This window comes from Micromys minutus (genome assembly GCF_963924665.1).
Source record: "Micromys minutus genome assembly, chromosome: 10".
Classification (NCBI taxonomy): Eukaryota; Metazoa; Chordata; class Mammalia; order Rodentia; family Muridae; genus Micromys; species Micromys minutus.
The window spans coordinates 28,505,071-28,521,817 of record NC_137979.1 but is presented as its reverse complement, the minus strand read 5'-3'; the positions used below and the strand labels follow the sequence as shown (position 1 = coordinate 28,521,817).

The window sequence follows — 16,747 nt, the reverse complement described above, 5'->3', positions numbered from 1 at the left end:
GAAAAAAAAAAACATTACTATATAGTTTTTAAAATAAGAAGTCTTTGTGGGACAGGCTTCTAAACTGACTCATTCCTAAATTCACATTGAAATGATCAAAGGACTAAAAATAGAGGAAAAACCTCTCATGTGCCAGAAACTTTGAGGAATTTTCTGCTAGTTAGAATGTAGAAGGGCCCAGTGAGAAGGAGGGATTGGGTCAAGATTCCACTTCTGTGATATATTTCAGCATCTTGGGCCAGCAAGATGGCTGAGTAGGCGAATGAGGATACTTATGCCAAACCTGACACAGCCAGAGTTCAGCCCCTGAGAAACACAGGGTGGACGGAAAGATCTGTCACCCGCATGTCTTCATCTGACCGCGTTCTTGCTTGTGCGCATGCGCGCACACGCAAATACCGGGTGCGAGATTTTATTCTTTGAAAACATATTATCATCTTGATAGAATCATACAAACAACCTTTTAGGATAGAAGGCAGGGTGAGGGCAGAGGAGAGTAAGATTCTGCTCCCCACATCCCAGCACCTAATTGACCTACTACAATTTTTGTGATCTGCCTGCCTACCTCTGCCTCCCCAGAGTTGGGATTAAAGGTATGCAACCCCCCCCCCCAAAAAAAAAGACCCATTGTACTTTCTTTTTTTTTTTTCTTTTTTTTCTTCTTTTTTCTTTTAGGAACTTTATTTTCCTTCCACATTTTTCCCCTTTCCTCAGGTGTCTGCTGAGCAGCTCAGGACCACTCAGTGGTGGCTCCAACCCACTCAGTGGCCTGCGCTGTAGGAGCTGCTGACCAGTCCTCAGTGGCTGGCTGCGCACTCCAGTCTTCTGTGGGGAACTGCTGGATGTGCAGGGAGGGCACCTGCACACCCTCAGACCAATCAGCCACCTCAGGCTGAGCAGCAGTGAACTCAGGAGCTGGTGCCGTCCATTCACCCTGGAATTCCTCCTTGGTCACAGCCTTCTCAGCAGCAGCCTGTTCCTCCTTCTCAATCTCCTCTGGGTCTCTGTAGAAGTAAAGATCAGACATAACCTCTCATGGGTGCTCACGGGAAATAGTACCTCGCATGCAGAGTACCTCCCGGGCCAGCATCCACCACATCAGACCCACTGAGTGAGCTCCCTTGTTGTTGCACGGGATGGCAATGTCCACATATCGCAGGGGAGAGTCTGTGTTACACAGAGCAATGGTGGGCAGGTTGACATAAGAGGCCTCTGTGAGGGGCTGGTGGTCAGCCCTGGGATCAGTCACCACTAGAAGCCGTGGCTCTCTGAAGGCTGCTTGGATCTGGTTAGTGAAGGTCCCAGGTGTGAAGCGGTCAGCAATTGGAGTGGCTCCTGTGGCAGCAGCAAACTTCAGCACAGCTCGCTGGCCAGTGTTCCTGGAAGAGACTTAATCAAGCAGCATTTTAAAAATACATCACACATAAAGAAAAGCACCTTCGGGGGCTGGAGAGATGGCTCAGTGGTTAAGAGCACTAACTGCTCTTCCAGAGGTCCTAAGTTCAGATCCCAGCAACCACATGGTGGCTCACAACCATCTGTAATGAGTTCTGGTGTGTCTGAAGACAGCTACAGTGTACTTACATATAATAAAAATAAATAAATTAAAAAAGAGAGAAAGAAAAGCACCTTCAAGAATATAAACAAGGAAAGAGGAAAAAAAGAAAGAAAGAAAGATTGGTTTCGGGCTGCAGAGATGGCTCAGTGGTTAGAGCACTGGCTGCTCTTCCAGAGGTTCTGAGTTCAATTTCCAGCAACCACATGGTGGCTCACAACTCTTTGTAATGAGATCTGATGCCATATTCTGGTGTGTCTGGTGACAGCTACAGTGTACTTATATAGATACATAAATAAATAAATAATTGTTAAAAGAAAGATTGAATGAAAGATTGGTTTCTTTCCAAGGAGTGGAATTCTGCCAACTGGCCACAGAATTCTTCTGTAACTCTATGAAAACCAATCAGCAGGCATTTGAGAGGTAGAAGAGTATCACAAGTTCAGGACTAGACCCTACTTGAGACCATCCCCCTTCCAAAATAAAAATCTAAACCTAAACTGGGTGGTGTGTGTGCACCTTTAATCCCAGCTGGGAAGGTAAAGATGGGTGGATTTCTCAGGAGTTTGAGGCCAGCCTGGTTCAATTCCGAGCACCCACATGGCAGCTCACAACTGTCTGGACTCCAGATCCAGAGGATCCAACACCCTCATAGACATATGTGTGTGTGTGTGTGTGTGTGTGTGTGTGTGTGTGTGTGTACCCATAGAACACAATACTTGACACAAGGGAGTTTAGAAGGAGAGCTACATGTGCAGCCTATGTCCGACATTCACCGATTAAACAGCTTTATGCAAATACATTATACTCAGCCTCAGTGGACTCAGCTGTCAAGGGAAAATGATGATCTCATTTCATACAACTGTATCCATAGAATTACACAAGGTGTGACTGGGAGATAAAGAATGAATTAAGGCCTGCCATACTATATGGATACTAACTGCACACGTCTGTGCATAACTTACAAAAACATGTGTGCACCTACCCCACACATACAGAAATAAGGCTGAGAGAAACGAAATCAAAGTGTTAGGAATGAGAGAGAAGTACAGCCAGGCTTCAATGTTAGCACTTGGGAGGAAGAGGCAGGAGGATTGTAACTGGGAGTTGGAAGCCACCATGGGCTACAAAATTTGACCTTGCCTCAAAAAGATATAAGAAATAAGAACGAAAATAAATAACAACAAAATACCAAGGTCCTAGGAGTGTCTAATTCTGGGTGGTAGAATTTAAATTTAAAATTTTTGTTTGTTTGTTTGTTTGTTTTCTTCATACCTTCCTGTATCTCCTTCATCTTCCTTCTATTTTCCATGATTTCTACAGCAAGCATGCTTGCTTTTATAATCAGTTCGTGGTATTGTAGTGTAGGTCTGAAATCTCAGCACTCAGGAGGATGGAGTGGGGGACGGTGAGTGTGCTACATAAAAAGACTGTCAGAAAACAAGTCATTCAATAAAATATGTAATACAAATTTTGCAGCAAAACTAGAAAGAATGTAAGCATCCCAAAGCCATGCTCATTTTTGGATGCTGCCTAAAACTATCTACAAAAGCAGCAGTATCTCATGTAGCTCTAGTCCAGTGTTAGCTAAACAAAACAAATGTTTTTTTATCTTTTGAATAATGAATGCATTGGAATTCCTCCAGAATAATATTGAATTATTCACATTGAATAGTGAATGCTTGGAGTTACTCCAGAATAGTATGATATCAACTTTATTTCAGTAAGAACTTCAAAACCTAAAGCTCTGTAAATTCAGTCTTAGTACATGTGTATTCTCTCAAAATTAATCTTCTAATTGGGTACTACAAGTTGGGAAGCATCGAACAGACACCTCCTGAAGGAGAATATACTAAGATGCTGGGGGATGTAGGGATGTAGGGATGCTGAAAGCCCTTGTAAGAAACCAGGGTGCAGCTTGGTGATAAAATGTGTACCAGGCTCTGCCTTCACTCCCCCCAGGAAAAAGTGAATAACTTAAATAAACCCAATACCAGCCATCAGAATATTGCAGCTAGTAACAACTATTTCCACCCCAAGCTACTCTTTACTGGAATAGCAAGTGATCAGCATCATTTCATCCATTCATTTACTCCTTCAATCAGTATTTAACACCCTGCTATACATGCAGTAGTGCGTAGGCACTGGGTTAACAGTAGAGAACAAATAGATGAGGGCTTTGTCTGCATGGAGAGGAAAGGCTGGTGGAGAAGACAAAGGGGCATGTAACTGCAGATGGTGAAGAAGGCTATGAAGTCAGGGTTGCTAGGGGGACAGAACTTGCAAATCTGAATATGTGAATATACGAATATGTGTGTGTAAATTATGTATATATTTTAAAAGAAGTTTTAAAAGATTTATTTACTTATGTATCTATATAAGCACACTGTAGCTATCTTCAGACACACCAGAAGAGGGCATCAGATCTCATTACAGATGGTTGTGAGCCACCATGTGGTTGCTGGGATCTGAACTCAGGGCCTCTGGAAGAGCAGAGCCATCTCTTCAGGCTCCAAAACTGTGTGTGTGTGTGTGTGTGTGTGTGTGTGTGTGTGTGTGTGTGTGTAGGGGATTTATTGGAATGGTTTTCAGGCTGTGGTCCAGCTAGTCCAACAATGGTTGTCTACTAACAGAAGGTCTAAGAATCAGGTAGTTGTTCAGTCTATGAGGTTGGATGCCTCAGCTGATCTTTGAATATATGTCGGAATCCCAAAGAAGTAGGCTCTAATCCCAGTGAAGGAATGGACCTACCAGTGAGAAGGAGAACAAACAGGCAAGGAGAGTAAGCTCCCTCTTTCCACTTTGTTTATTTGGACTGCCACTCGAAGGTGTGGCCCAGATTTAAGGTGGATCATCCCACCTCTAAAGATCCAAATTAAAAGTGGGTCTTCCTGCCTCTAGAGGGTTGCAGGTGTGCCTGCTGTGTCACATGTGTGTCAGTAGGTGGCAGAGAGGAGAGAGGTTATGGCTCTGCCCAGTGTTCTGACCTATGAACATCTGAATGATTAGTAGCCTAACTCTTGAAAAAAGTGAGCCTGAGAAGACCACCAGTCTAGCACCAATTTGGTGCTGCACAGGCCCAGATAGGCTCCCAGGGAGAGGAGCAAGCTGGAGATGAGAAGAACTGTGCCTGGGACCACCAGCCTGGGTGGGAGTGAGCCCAAGACAGATGAACCATGCCTTGGAGCCCAGACAGGGAGCTAGCCTGAAATAACCACCAGTCCAGTGCTTTTCAGGCCTGGGGGTGCAGACCAAGCCTGAGATGACCCCTGCCCAGTGCCATAATGCATGAGCAGAGGATAGCACCCCTGATATCACTCCAGAGACAACCCCAGACACCCAGGAACCCCTGGGTGCCACTAAGAGGAGCAAGTAAGTGTTGGAGAAATGGAAGAGAAAGAGAAACAGAAGGACATGGGCACGAAGAAGAGAGGCAGGTGCTGAAGACGAGGGTAACGAGGAACAGCTTGATGTGAGAAGCTAGTGTTGCCACCTGGTACCATGGTAGGGCTCTGGCCTATGCTGCCACCAGGAGCTATATCTGGGTCAATGGTCCTACAACAGCAGGAATCGGTGACTTCCAAAGGCCAGGCTGGGATGCTGCTCCAGGACTTGCTGATGTCTGAGGGTTGTACAAACTAGCCCCACTTCTCACCTGGGCATGGTGGGAGACCTGGTTCTGGGGCCATGAGAACAAGAGGGCTGGCCCTGCCCCTCACCTGCTGCAGCCCTTGGGAGACCAGGCCCTGCACTTCACTTGGGCAACACAATAGAGCTGGTCCTGGAGGTGGGGATTGCAGGTGAGCCAGTGCCAAGGGTGTAAGCATAGGAGAGCCAGCCCTGCCTCTTGTCTGTTGTGCAGTGGTGGGATAACCACCTCCTCTCCCTCGCCACCCATGGCAAACAAGAGAGCTGTCCCTGGGGTCATGAGAACAGGAGAACTGGCCATGTCCCTCACCACTTGGGAGAATGGCCCTGAATCTCACCTGGCAGCAGGGTAGACATGGTTCCTTGTTGCAGGATTTCTGGTGAACCAGCCCTGAGGGCAGGTGATCGGGAGAGTGGGCTGACCAGCTCAGATGCTGACCAGGGAGAGCAGGTTGACCAGGCTCAGATCCAGGTCTTTTGAGTTGGCCTACTCCAACATCTACCCCATCAGTGAATTGCTGGAGGGCACGAAGGGGCTAGCCCTACTGATCCAAAACTACAGGATCTCCATGACATAGGGCAACAAGACAGCTGAGAGACTTCCAATCAGGTTCCAGTATTGATATATTAGCAGAAGCCAGAAGCCTCATACCAGATCAATGGGCCATTGCAATGAACATTTGCAAAGAAGTGTGGACAAAAGGGTATAATATGGGAGGAACTACAGCTTCCACAAGATTTTTTTTCCCTCTGTTGGGGAGGAGATTGCAAAGGTGAAGGGTGGGTATGAGGGGAGGGGGAAATAAATGGGATTGGGTGCATGATGTAAGTTTACTAGGAGCCAATAAAGAGTTTATAAAAAGAAGCGGATCTTCCCTGGGGCCCGAGGGATGAGTCAGCAGTTCAGAGAACTGGCCTCTCTTCCAGGACCTGGATTCAGTTCCCAGCAGCCACATGGCAGTTCACAACTGTCTGTAACTCCAACTCTACGAAATCCAACACCCTCAGCCAGACATGTATGCGGATAAAACACCAATGACTATGAAATAAAAAATAAATCATTAAAAACGTTCAGTGTTGGGGTCTGGAGAGATGGCTCAGAGATTAAGAGCACTGACTGCTCTTCCAGAGGTCCTGAGCTCAATTCCCAGCAACCACATGGTGGCTCACAAGCATCTGTAATGAGATCCAATGCCCTTTTCTTTGTGTGTCTGAAGAAAGCGACAATGTGCTTGCATTTATAAAATAAATAAATAAATCTTTAAAAAAAAAAAAAAAACCTTTTATAAAACTTTATTCTGCCAGGCAGTGGTGGCAGCATACCTTTAGTCCCAGCATCCATGAGTTCAAGGTCAGCCTGGTTTACAGAGGGAGAGTTTCAGGACAGCCAGGGCTACACAGAGAAACCCTGTTACAAAAAACTAAATCATTTTACTTCATCTGCAAACAATTGCCCTTTTAATGATGTTTCATAACATGTATGTAATGTGATAATTACCAAAACATGGCATACCTGCTAGTAAAATGTATGTTCTGAGGAACAGTAGGAAGTCCAAAAGAATGAAGGAAAGGGAAGAAAACGAGAGCTACTCACTTGTCATTCAGTTCCAGAAGGCTAATTATGATCACGAGCTAGGTCATCTATTTTTGTGAAAGTAAACTGTTATTTGCAAAGATATGATCTATTTGAAGCTTTCTCAAGGGAAATCCAGTAGCTCGGCCTGAGAATTTTGTTGGGAAGTGTCTAGAGCTTCATGGCTTTTGCTTAAATATACTTCCGCATTGAACTACATGATACCTCAATAAGTAGAGCCAAAAGAGACAATATCCAGGTTGAGTCTCACCCTCATCCCCACTCTGTGCAACCCTGACCCTCCCAGGGCTAGACACACTGCTCAGTGGGTGCATGTAACAATGAGCAAGTGCAAAAGGCCTGCAGGTGTTGATCTTATAGTTGCAAGCATATTCAAACACCAGGGGAATTTGCTTATACTGACTCTGTGAGCAATGAGAAGTACTAACAGGTCGGAGTCAGGGTAGTTACTGGGTTGGCAGATGTAGCAGCACGTGAGATGGTCAGGAACAAGCCCCATCTCTCTTGTCTATCTTCCTATTCTGTCAGCTGTAGTATGCTGGCATTTACCCTCTGGCCCATCTTCTGTAAGTCAAGCTGGGGCAGCCTAGCAATAGCACAAGTAGACACCATTTGTGGAGAGCTTTCAGGGCTGCCTTCTAGAAATTTGGCAGGAGTTTGACATTGGGCTAGGACTAGGAAGTAGGCTCAAGATGAATATAGCTGAGGAATGTGTGCCTCAAATCTTGACGGGTCTTATTAAGACTCTGAAGACAGTAATCATGGGAGTTTTGTTTATGTTTTGTTTGTTCCTTGACTACTCTGTTTATGCCTTAGGACTGACCTTATTCTTTGTCTGTACCTAGAATGATAAATAAAAGCAAACTGGAAAAAAATAAACCCTCTTCAGCCTCAGCACTGGCTATAGAGTCATGTTGTTTTATCTAATTGTCTTTTTCTTTTCAGTCCTCACTCTCTCTCCCTTGCGACCCTTTTGGCTGACTGAGCTGGCTTGTTCAACCAATATACCTAACAGAAGAGGAGTCATTTTCTCTGTGGGTGTCATATTATAACAAGGACAATCGATCTCCAAATTCTACTTTACCCCAGCAAACCTGCATCCAGGGGTCATGAACCAGAATGACAGAAAAGGCTCATGTCTGAACCATGACTGGTTTGGAGCAACAAACTTCATCTACCAGACATAGGAGGCACCTCAAGGGAGCCACATCTCAATAAATCTGGGGTTCTGTTAGTAAGAAAGAATGGGAGGAGGGAAGAGAGGTAAGTAGTTGACAGGGTTTCTACCATGCTGTTTCTTAGCAATTGTTTGATATTGTCATGCCCACAGGCCAGGATTAGGAAATACACTGCCTGGAAATTGGTATTTACATATATAATACGCATTGATTTCTAACAATGTTTATAATCTGTCACCAGGTCTTTACCACTTTCTTTGCAAGTGTGCTACAAATAATGTCTCCTAGTCTGAAGCAGATGAAGAAGACTGATAACACTGTGATCCACTACTCACAAGTAGGTTAGAGTGAGATGCCTCTCTACATAGGTACCCTACATAACCACAATAGGGCTCTCAGGAAACCATGGCTGGCTGACAGGTTACTAACACCCGCTACTGTGTAGCCAAATGTTTTCTAAGGATCCAATAAAGTCTGTAAGTATAGGAGTTAGCCCGAGGTTACCTGTTACATGTTACATTTACCCATGCCTTAGTTCTTATTTGTTTATATATATATATACATATTGAATAAGTGTTTGCCTGAATGCATATACGTGTAACATGTTGTGTGCCTGGTGCCTGGAGAGGTCAGAAGAGGGCATTGGATCACTTGGAACTGGAGTGGACAACTGCTCCTGGGTCCTCTGAAAGAGCAGTAAGTAGTTTTGCTTTTTGTTTCTCCAGACAGGGTTTCTCTGCTTTGACCAGATTGTCCTAGAACTCACTCTGTTGAGCAGCATGGCCTGGAGATCTGCCTGTCTCTGCTGGGACTGAAAGCATGCACTGCTGCCTCCACAGCCGCTGCTGCTGCAGTGCAGTCATCTTTGTCCTGGTCCTCATCGTTTTCTTCCTCTTCCTCCTCCATATTTTATTTTATATGCATTCGGTATTTTGCCTACACATCTGTCTGTGTGAGGAATCCAAATTCCCTGGAATTGAAGTTACAGACTGTGAATTTCCACGTGGTTGCTGGAAATTGAACCCACGTCCTCTGGAAGAGCAGTCAGTGCTCTTATCTGCTGAGCCACCTCTCCAGCCCTGACATGAGTGTTCTGAACTGGTGTTCCAGCCCCTTAACTGTAACTTCTAGAAAAGTACTTCCTTAATCTTTTCTTGACTTGCAATGTTGTGTGTGTGTGTGTGTGTGTGTGTGTGTTAGAGAGAGAGAGAGAGAGAGAGAGAGAGAGAGAGAGAGAGAGAGAGACAGAGACAGAGACAGAGACAGAGACTGAGATAGAGAGACAGAGACAGAGTTTTACTATGTAACCCAGCTGAGCCTCAAACTTATCTTAAACTCCCAAGTTCTGGGATTATAGGTGTATGCTTACACTCCCAATTCTTTCTTATGCTTTCGAAGATTAAAGAGAGGTTCTTTGATAGAACGTTGTCCAGTTTAGGTTAGAATTACCATGGGCTTTTCTTACCCCATCTCATTAAATAATGCATGATTTCAGTTGGTGCCATTAGCTGGTGATGCTAACTTTCTGTCAGACTTCTCCACTTTGAAACTACCCCTCTTTCAGTTTTATTAAGCATTTTGTGGGGAGCTATTTTGAGACTACATAAATAGCCTGTTCTTTATCCAGTTTTCAGCTTCTGGTCTTAACGATGTTTTTTGGCTGATGTAACTACTTCTATAATAGTTTCCAAATGGTTATTTTCTAATCTTGGAATTCTATCTGCATTTATTCATTCATATTTTACTGTAAAGAAGTTGTTTTTCTAGAACTGGGTCATGGAGTACTTGTTTAGGCTGTATGAAGCCATAGGCTGACCTCTAGCACTATAAAAACAAACAAACAAAAAACCCAGAACAACAGCAAACAAAAAAAAAAAAAAAACCCAAATAAGCAAAAACCTGGGGCTTGAGACGTGGCTCAGTGGTTAAGAGACATGCTCAGTGGTTAAGGCTCATAAAACCATCTGTAATTTGACTTTCAGGTGATCTGGTGTCCTCTAGCCTCTGCAGGCATACCTTTGGTTTCATATACATACAAACAAAACAGTCATACACATATAATTAAAAGATCTTTTTCAACTTCCCATTTGTTTATTAATTTATTTTTACAGACTTGTGGATTTACTTTTTTAAAGATTTATTTATTAAATGTATATGAGTACACTGTAGCTGTCTTCAGACACACCAGAAGAGGGCATCTGATCCCATTCCAGATGATTGTGAGCCACCATGTGGTTGCTGGGGATTGAACTCAGGACCTCTGAAAGAGCAGTCAGTGCTCTTAACCACTGAGCCATCTCTCCAGCTCCTGACTTGTGGATTTCTATATTGCAGTATGCATTATTATAATTTTATAATCTTGTGTACATGTGCAAGAGTGAAGGCACAATCAGATGTGCCCACAGCACAGCACAGCACAGCACACTACAGCACACTACAGCACACTACAGCACACCATAGTACATGGCAGAGGAGAGGATCACCTCAGGTGTTAGCCCTTCCACCTTGAGATGGGATTCCACCCTTCCCCCCCACCCTTAGTTTTCTTTTTAAAATTATGTGCTTTTATTTATGTGTCTCTGTGAGCATATGCCATGTGTGTCTGAGTACTTAAAGAAGCCAGAAGAGGGCACTGGATCCTCTGATCCAGTGTTACAGATGATTGTAAGCAGTTTAATGTGGGCTCTAGAAAACACATTTGGAATTCCTAAGTGAGGCACGGTGCATGTGACTCGTGGAATGAGGTCATCATCACCTGACCTTGGATAGCTTGGAGGCTTTATTGCCCGTATTCCTACATTGCAACTCAACATCTTGAAGTCCCTGGGATTCTTTGCATTGATGCTTCTAGAGTAATTAAAGATTTCTATCTGTGTTTACATTCTGAGTTAAAATATATAAAAATAACAGAAGAAAATTTAAAAAAGAAAAAAAGAAAAGAAAACGAATTTGGATCCGTACAAGTGCAGTGTGTGCTCTTAGCCCCTGAACTGTCTCCCCAGCCCTATAATTATTTACTTCGATGTGCTAGTTGCCCAGTTTTAAGTCCTTCTGTCTGGCTTCTGTGGCCTTTTAATACATTTCTATCATTTCTTTTTTCTGTTGGGTTTTTCAGGACAGAATTTCTCTGTGTAGCCCTGGCTGTCCTGGAACTCGCTCTGGAGACCAGGCGGCCCTCAAACTCAGAGATCTGCCTGCTCTTACTCAGCAAGTGCTGGAATTAAAGGTGTGTGTCACCACTGCTGGGCTCCTATAGTTTCTTGAATTCTACCTTTCTTTTTTTCTGTTTTAAAAAGTGTTTTTTTTTTTTTTTTTTTTTTTTTTTTTTTAACTTGGTCTAAGAGGCTCCAGGGCGGTTACAACCTGCCTAATGGCTTAGGTTCATTCAGTTGGAGGGCCTGAGGCCGCTGGTGCAGTAGAGGAGGGAGCCCCTTGGAAGGCGCAGAGGCCTCCTAGTCATGCTTGAGTGAGGCGCTCAGAGATACTTGCCCAGAGATTCCTGGGGCACGCCAGTCTGCGCTGGTTGTAGTCCTGCCAGCCTACGGAGGTTGGTCAGGTGGTTGCCCATCTTCTTGATGAGCTTCACCTCCTTAACCAGGAAGTGCCTTCCCAAGAAGTCACAGAGATGAGGGTCTCTGAGGGCAGAATCCAGGGCATGCAGATCCAAGAGGGCCTGGTTCAGGTTCTTCTCCAGGGCCAAGGCAGCTTCCACGGCCTCCTGGGTTTTACCCCACTCATCTTGAGATGGCTTCTGCCCATCCTGGAAGAGTGCACGCCCCCCCCCGCCCCCACCCCCTCCCGCGATCCTTCTGCAACTTGAGGAGACGCTCATGATTCTCCTCAGCTAATTCACAGAGGAAGTGACCTACACCCTTCAAAGCCACATCATCCCGATCAAAAAAGAAGCCCAGAAAGAGGTAGGTGGAGGAGGCCGGCAGGTGAAAGTTGACCAGGCAGTTCACGGCAGCTCCCACTTCGGTGGAATAATTCTGACGAATCTGATCCGGAGTACGAAGACAGTGCTGGCTGGCCCTAGGAGCTGAAGGCTGCAAGTAGATAGTCCCAGAGGCTGCGACTGGGAAGACTTGTAAAGCGGCTGGAAGTTAATAAAGTAGGAGTCCTGGGTCTGTTCTGTCTTAACAATGTTAAAGCAAGACACAGATCCACGAGACCTCCAAGGTGCTGCCCTGAATATTACCTTTCTTGTTTATTTATTTGAAACAATAAGATGTCGTAAGTGTACTGTACTTCCCATATTCCATCCCAGAAATATGGTGTTTCTCCTCAGTGTCTCTGATAGTTTTGTTCTCAGTTCAGTTTAGAAACATATGACCACTACAAAAATGCTGTAGGGGCTAGAGAGATGGCTCAGTGGTTAAGAGCACTTCCAGAGGTCCTGAGTTCAAATCCTGGTGACCACGGGGTGGCTCACAACCACCTGTAATGAGATCTGATGCCCTCTTCTGGTGTGTCTGAAGACAGCTACAGTGTACTTATATATAATAAAATAAATCTTTAAAAAATGCTGTAAGCTGTTCTGTTTTCAGATGGTCTAGGAACCTGAATCCATACATCCTCCTAAAATTCTTGCACTGAATGAAGCCTAATGTCCAGAGTTGGTGAGAGATGGAGCCTTAGGAAGATTCTTAGGTTTTTGAGGCTGAAACCTTTATAAATGGAATTCCTGTCCTTAAAGGTGGCACACGCCTTTAATCCCAGCACTCGAGAGGCAGAGGCAGGTGGATCTCTGAGTTCAAAGCTAGCCTAGTCTACAAAGTGAGTTCCAGGATAACCAGGGCTACACAGAGAAACCCTCTCTCTAAAACCCAATCAAGCAATAGATAAATAAATAACAAGTAAATAAATAAATATAACTAATTACCCAGTCTAAGGTGTTTAGTTATAGTAGTTCAAGCTAAGGCTTATTTTGGGGGAGGGAAGGGGTGCCAGATTGAATTCAGAACCTTGTGTGTGCCAGACCCTGCCTATCTCTTCTGCCCAGCCATTGGCTGTAGGTGTTTTTAAAGGCAGGGCATGGTAGTGCATATCTGGGATCTCAGTAGAGGGTATGGAGGCAAAAGCTGGAGGGTTACAGAAATTTCAAGGCCAGCCTGGTCAACAGAGCAAGTTCCAAGACAGCCAGGGCTACACAGCCAGAGAAACCTCTTCTGGAAAAACTAAAAAGAAAAAAAAAAAAAAAAGAATAACAAATTGTCTTCTTTTACTTTTATTTTTTAATTAAAAAAAGATTATATATATATATATATATATATATATATATATATATATATATATATATATATGCACTTAGCTGTCTTCAGACACACCAGAAGAGGGCATCAGATCCCATTACAGATGGTTGTGGGCCACCATGTGGTTGCTGGGAATTGAACTCAGGACCTCTGGAAGAGCAGTCAATGCTCTTAACCTCTGAGCCATCTCCCCAGCCCCTTTACTTTTATTATTACAAAATGTCAGCATTTCAGTTCTTATATTAGACCTCTATTCAGATGCAAGCCTGTGGCTGCTGGCTTGACACCTTGGACCAGTCTTCCATTTCTATATTCGGAGCACTGAAGCTAGTGAGCTATGGAGTACAAAAGCCTCACCTTGAATCCTGCTCCTGGAGCAACCAATTTATCCCCTCCGACTCCCCAGTACAACAGAGACACTCGTCATGGGAAATCCTTGTCACGTTCTCAGCACAGTGCTCTGGCATAGGTCCTGTGTTCAGTTAGTGAACCCTGTGTCCAACTTTTCAGTTTTGGCTGTGACAGCTTAGCTGGGAATACAGAGTCTGAACAGCAAGTGGCATAAAGTACACGCTCAGTGAACACTGAACGGTGTCGCCTCTTAGGGTTGTAGGGAGGAAGAAGTAGAACTGGAGAGTCTGATGCTATAATTATTACTGCACCATCTTTCCCCGAGTTTCAGAGAATTTTGATTACATTGCTTATAACCTGCAAGCCAGCGTCCTTGTTATTTTAAAGCCACTTATATCTCCCTTAATCTCTATCCTCCTTAAGTAAGTGCCGGATGCCTCAGGAGGCAGAAACTGAGCATTTAACTCGGATCAAGCTTGAAGCTGCTCCTTTCATCCTTCTGAAATTGCTGCCACCAAAATCTTCCCAGATATGCAGCTGGATTTGGATGGAAGGAAAACAAAAGGGGGAAAGAGGTGAAAAGGAACAGTCCCGATCTTCAAATTCAACGCAGAAGATGAAGTCTGTGTAGGAAATGACTTCCCTTAAAGGAGGAACAGTAGAAAAAGCAATGACCAAGTGCTACTGGCAAATGGAGGTTTTTGCAAGTGAATTCTTCAGCATAGCTTTGTTCCTCAGGCAAAGTGAGCTGGCTCCCTGTTCACTGCCCCTCCCCTGGTCCAAACTCATTTCTGAGATACTTTTCCCCTGAAAATAAAATTTAGCAACATGTTGTTTATAGAGTGAGAAAGGACATGTTCTATTGTGTATCGGGATCTTTGTTCCTCCTTGGGTGTTACTATATTGAGTTTCTGACAGGTCTAGTAAGCAGTCCTGATGCTCAAAAAAAACACTAGCCTGCTAACAGTTTGATAAGTCACCAGATTTCTCCAAACTTCTCCTTCCCTGGGTGCACCTGGGAGTGCTGCTGTAAATGATAGGAAATATGGGCACAATTGGGGTCATGGGTGTTCTTATTCAACTGACCCACTTTGCCCTGTATAGGCTCTCACTGGCCAGCTGTGCTTTAGCCAAGCAAGTCTGTGTTCCTGGCACACACACTCTGTGCTTGGCTCTTGCCCCTCTCTCCGTCTCAAATGCCCTCTTCCCTTGTCTCCAAGTCCTCCTTTGCACTTAGTCCAGTCCTCACCAGCTCCCTGCGGTCCATCCGAGTCATGCCCTCTTCCTGCAATCTCGGTTTCCATCACTGGCAGAGATCTTGCTCCTCCTGACTTTTTTCTTTTCTGGCAGCCGTAGTTATTTACCTGCATCTCTCCTTCTCATCCTTCCCCCAGAACTGATGAAGCACAGATCCTGTATTCTCCCTCATTTCCTACAGCGCTCCAAAGTAGAAATGGCTCTGTGTCTTCCCAAGCAAACCTTGACCTGTAAGCACTTTGAGATCAAGAGACAGCTCTCATCATGCTCCTCTATCTCCTTCTTATTATATTTTATCAATCAATAAATCTATCCATCCATCAATCAATCTATCAATCTATCAATCAATCAATCAATCTACCTATCTATCTACCTATCTACCTACCTAGATATCTATTTACCTAGATATCTATTTATCTACCTAGATATCTGTCTGTCTACCTAGATATCTATCTACCTATATATCTGTCTGTTACCTAGATATCTGTCTGTCTACCTAGATATCTGTCTGTCTACCTAGATATCTGTCTGTCTACCTAGATATCTGTCTGTCTACCTAGATATCTGTCTGTCTACCTAGATATCTATCTACCTAGATATCTGTCTGGTTACTAGATATCTGTCTGTCTACCTAGATATCTATCTACCTAGATATCTATCTACCTAGATATCTATCTATCTACCTAGATATCTGTCTGTCTACCTAAATATCTATCTACCTAGATATCTATCTACCTAGATATCTATCTATCTACCTAGATATCTGTCTGTCTACCTAGATATTTCTGTGTGTGTCCATCTCTCCAGCTCCCTTGTTCCTTATTATATTTGCAGCATCTAGCTCATTGATTGATACATGGTTAGTGCTCCCAAAGTATCTGTTTAAGTAATGATTAAAAAAACATTCTTGGTTGAGAATTTGATTTACATTAATTTTTAAAGGAAAACTTTGATAAGGAAAGTATATTTTACAGTTGTAAGTCATGAGGTCTTGTGGCAAGAACTTTTTTACTCATGTTTCTTTCTAGCTTCGTGGCTAGTTCTTTTGTGCACCAGGATGCCCTGTTGAGCATTCAGTAACATCCCTGGATTTTGTCTGCCAGTAGCCTACAATCCTTTTCATCATGACAAAAGAGAGAGAGAGGGAGAGAGAGAGAGAGAGAAAGAGAGAGAGAGAGAGAGAGAGAGAGAGAGAGAGAGTTTTTAGTTTTGGAAGAACTCCGAGAAATAAAGTCTTTCTCTGCTGGGAAACACTGAGCTAAAGGTTTGCCTCTTTGAGTGAGTCATATGAGCTGAAACCTAAAAGTCAAAATAAAGAGAAGCCCGCTGGGCTGGCGAGATGGCTCAGTGGTTAAGAACACTGACTGCTCTTCCAGAGGTCCTGAGTTCAATTCCCAGCAACCACATGGTGGCTCACAACCATCTGTAATGGGATATGATGCCCTCTTCTGTTGTGTCTGAAGACAGATACAGTGTACTCATATATAATAAATAAATCTTAAAAAGAGAGAGAGAGAAGCCCACAAAGGTAGAGGATGGAGTTGGCTGGCCTGGCACCTGTGAAGTCCTGGATTTTGGTCCTCAGCACAACATAAAGCTGGGAGTGATGCTTCGTCCCTATGATCTAAGCATGTGAAAGCTGAAGCAGGAGGATCTTAAGATTATTTATTTAATGTAGTTTTTGTATGTCTGTGAACCAGGCCTGGTATACAAGGACATTACAAAGTGTCAGATTCCCCTGGAACTGTGGTTATAGGTGGCTGTTAGCTGCCGTGTGGGATCTTGGAATTGAACCTAGATCCTCTGCAGGAGCAGCCAGTTCTCTTAACCACTCAGTCACCTCTACTGCCCTAGGATGACTTTAAACTTAAAAGTTTAAGGTCATCTTTACTATATGCATGTCCCCTCTGGG

The 16,747-nt window shown here is 44.0% G+C and overlaps 2 pseudogenes across 2 annotated transcripts; both read right to left on the bottom strand.

Annotated features, from left to right (window-relative positions):
- Positions 1-730: 730 nt before the first annotated feature.
- Positions 731-2,885, bottom strand: LOC308425184 (small ribosomal subunit protein uS2-like; annotated as a pseudogene). Its single transcript has 2 exons — positions 2,831-2,885; positions 731-1,389 (listed from the first exon to the last, which is right to left on the bottom strand). The product of its transcript is annotated as a small ribosomal subunit protein uS2-like (transcript).
- Positions 2,886-11,450: 8,565 nt separating this feature from the next.
- Positions 11,451-14,948, bottom strand: LOC308425183 (ferritin light chain 1-like; annotated as a pseudogene). Its single transcript has 2 exons — positions 14,828-14,948; positions 11,451-12,071 (listed from the first exon to the last, which is right to left on the bottom strand). The product of its transcript is annotated as a ferritin light chain 1-like (transcript).
- Positions 14,949-16,747: the final 1,799 nt, after the last annotated feature.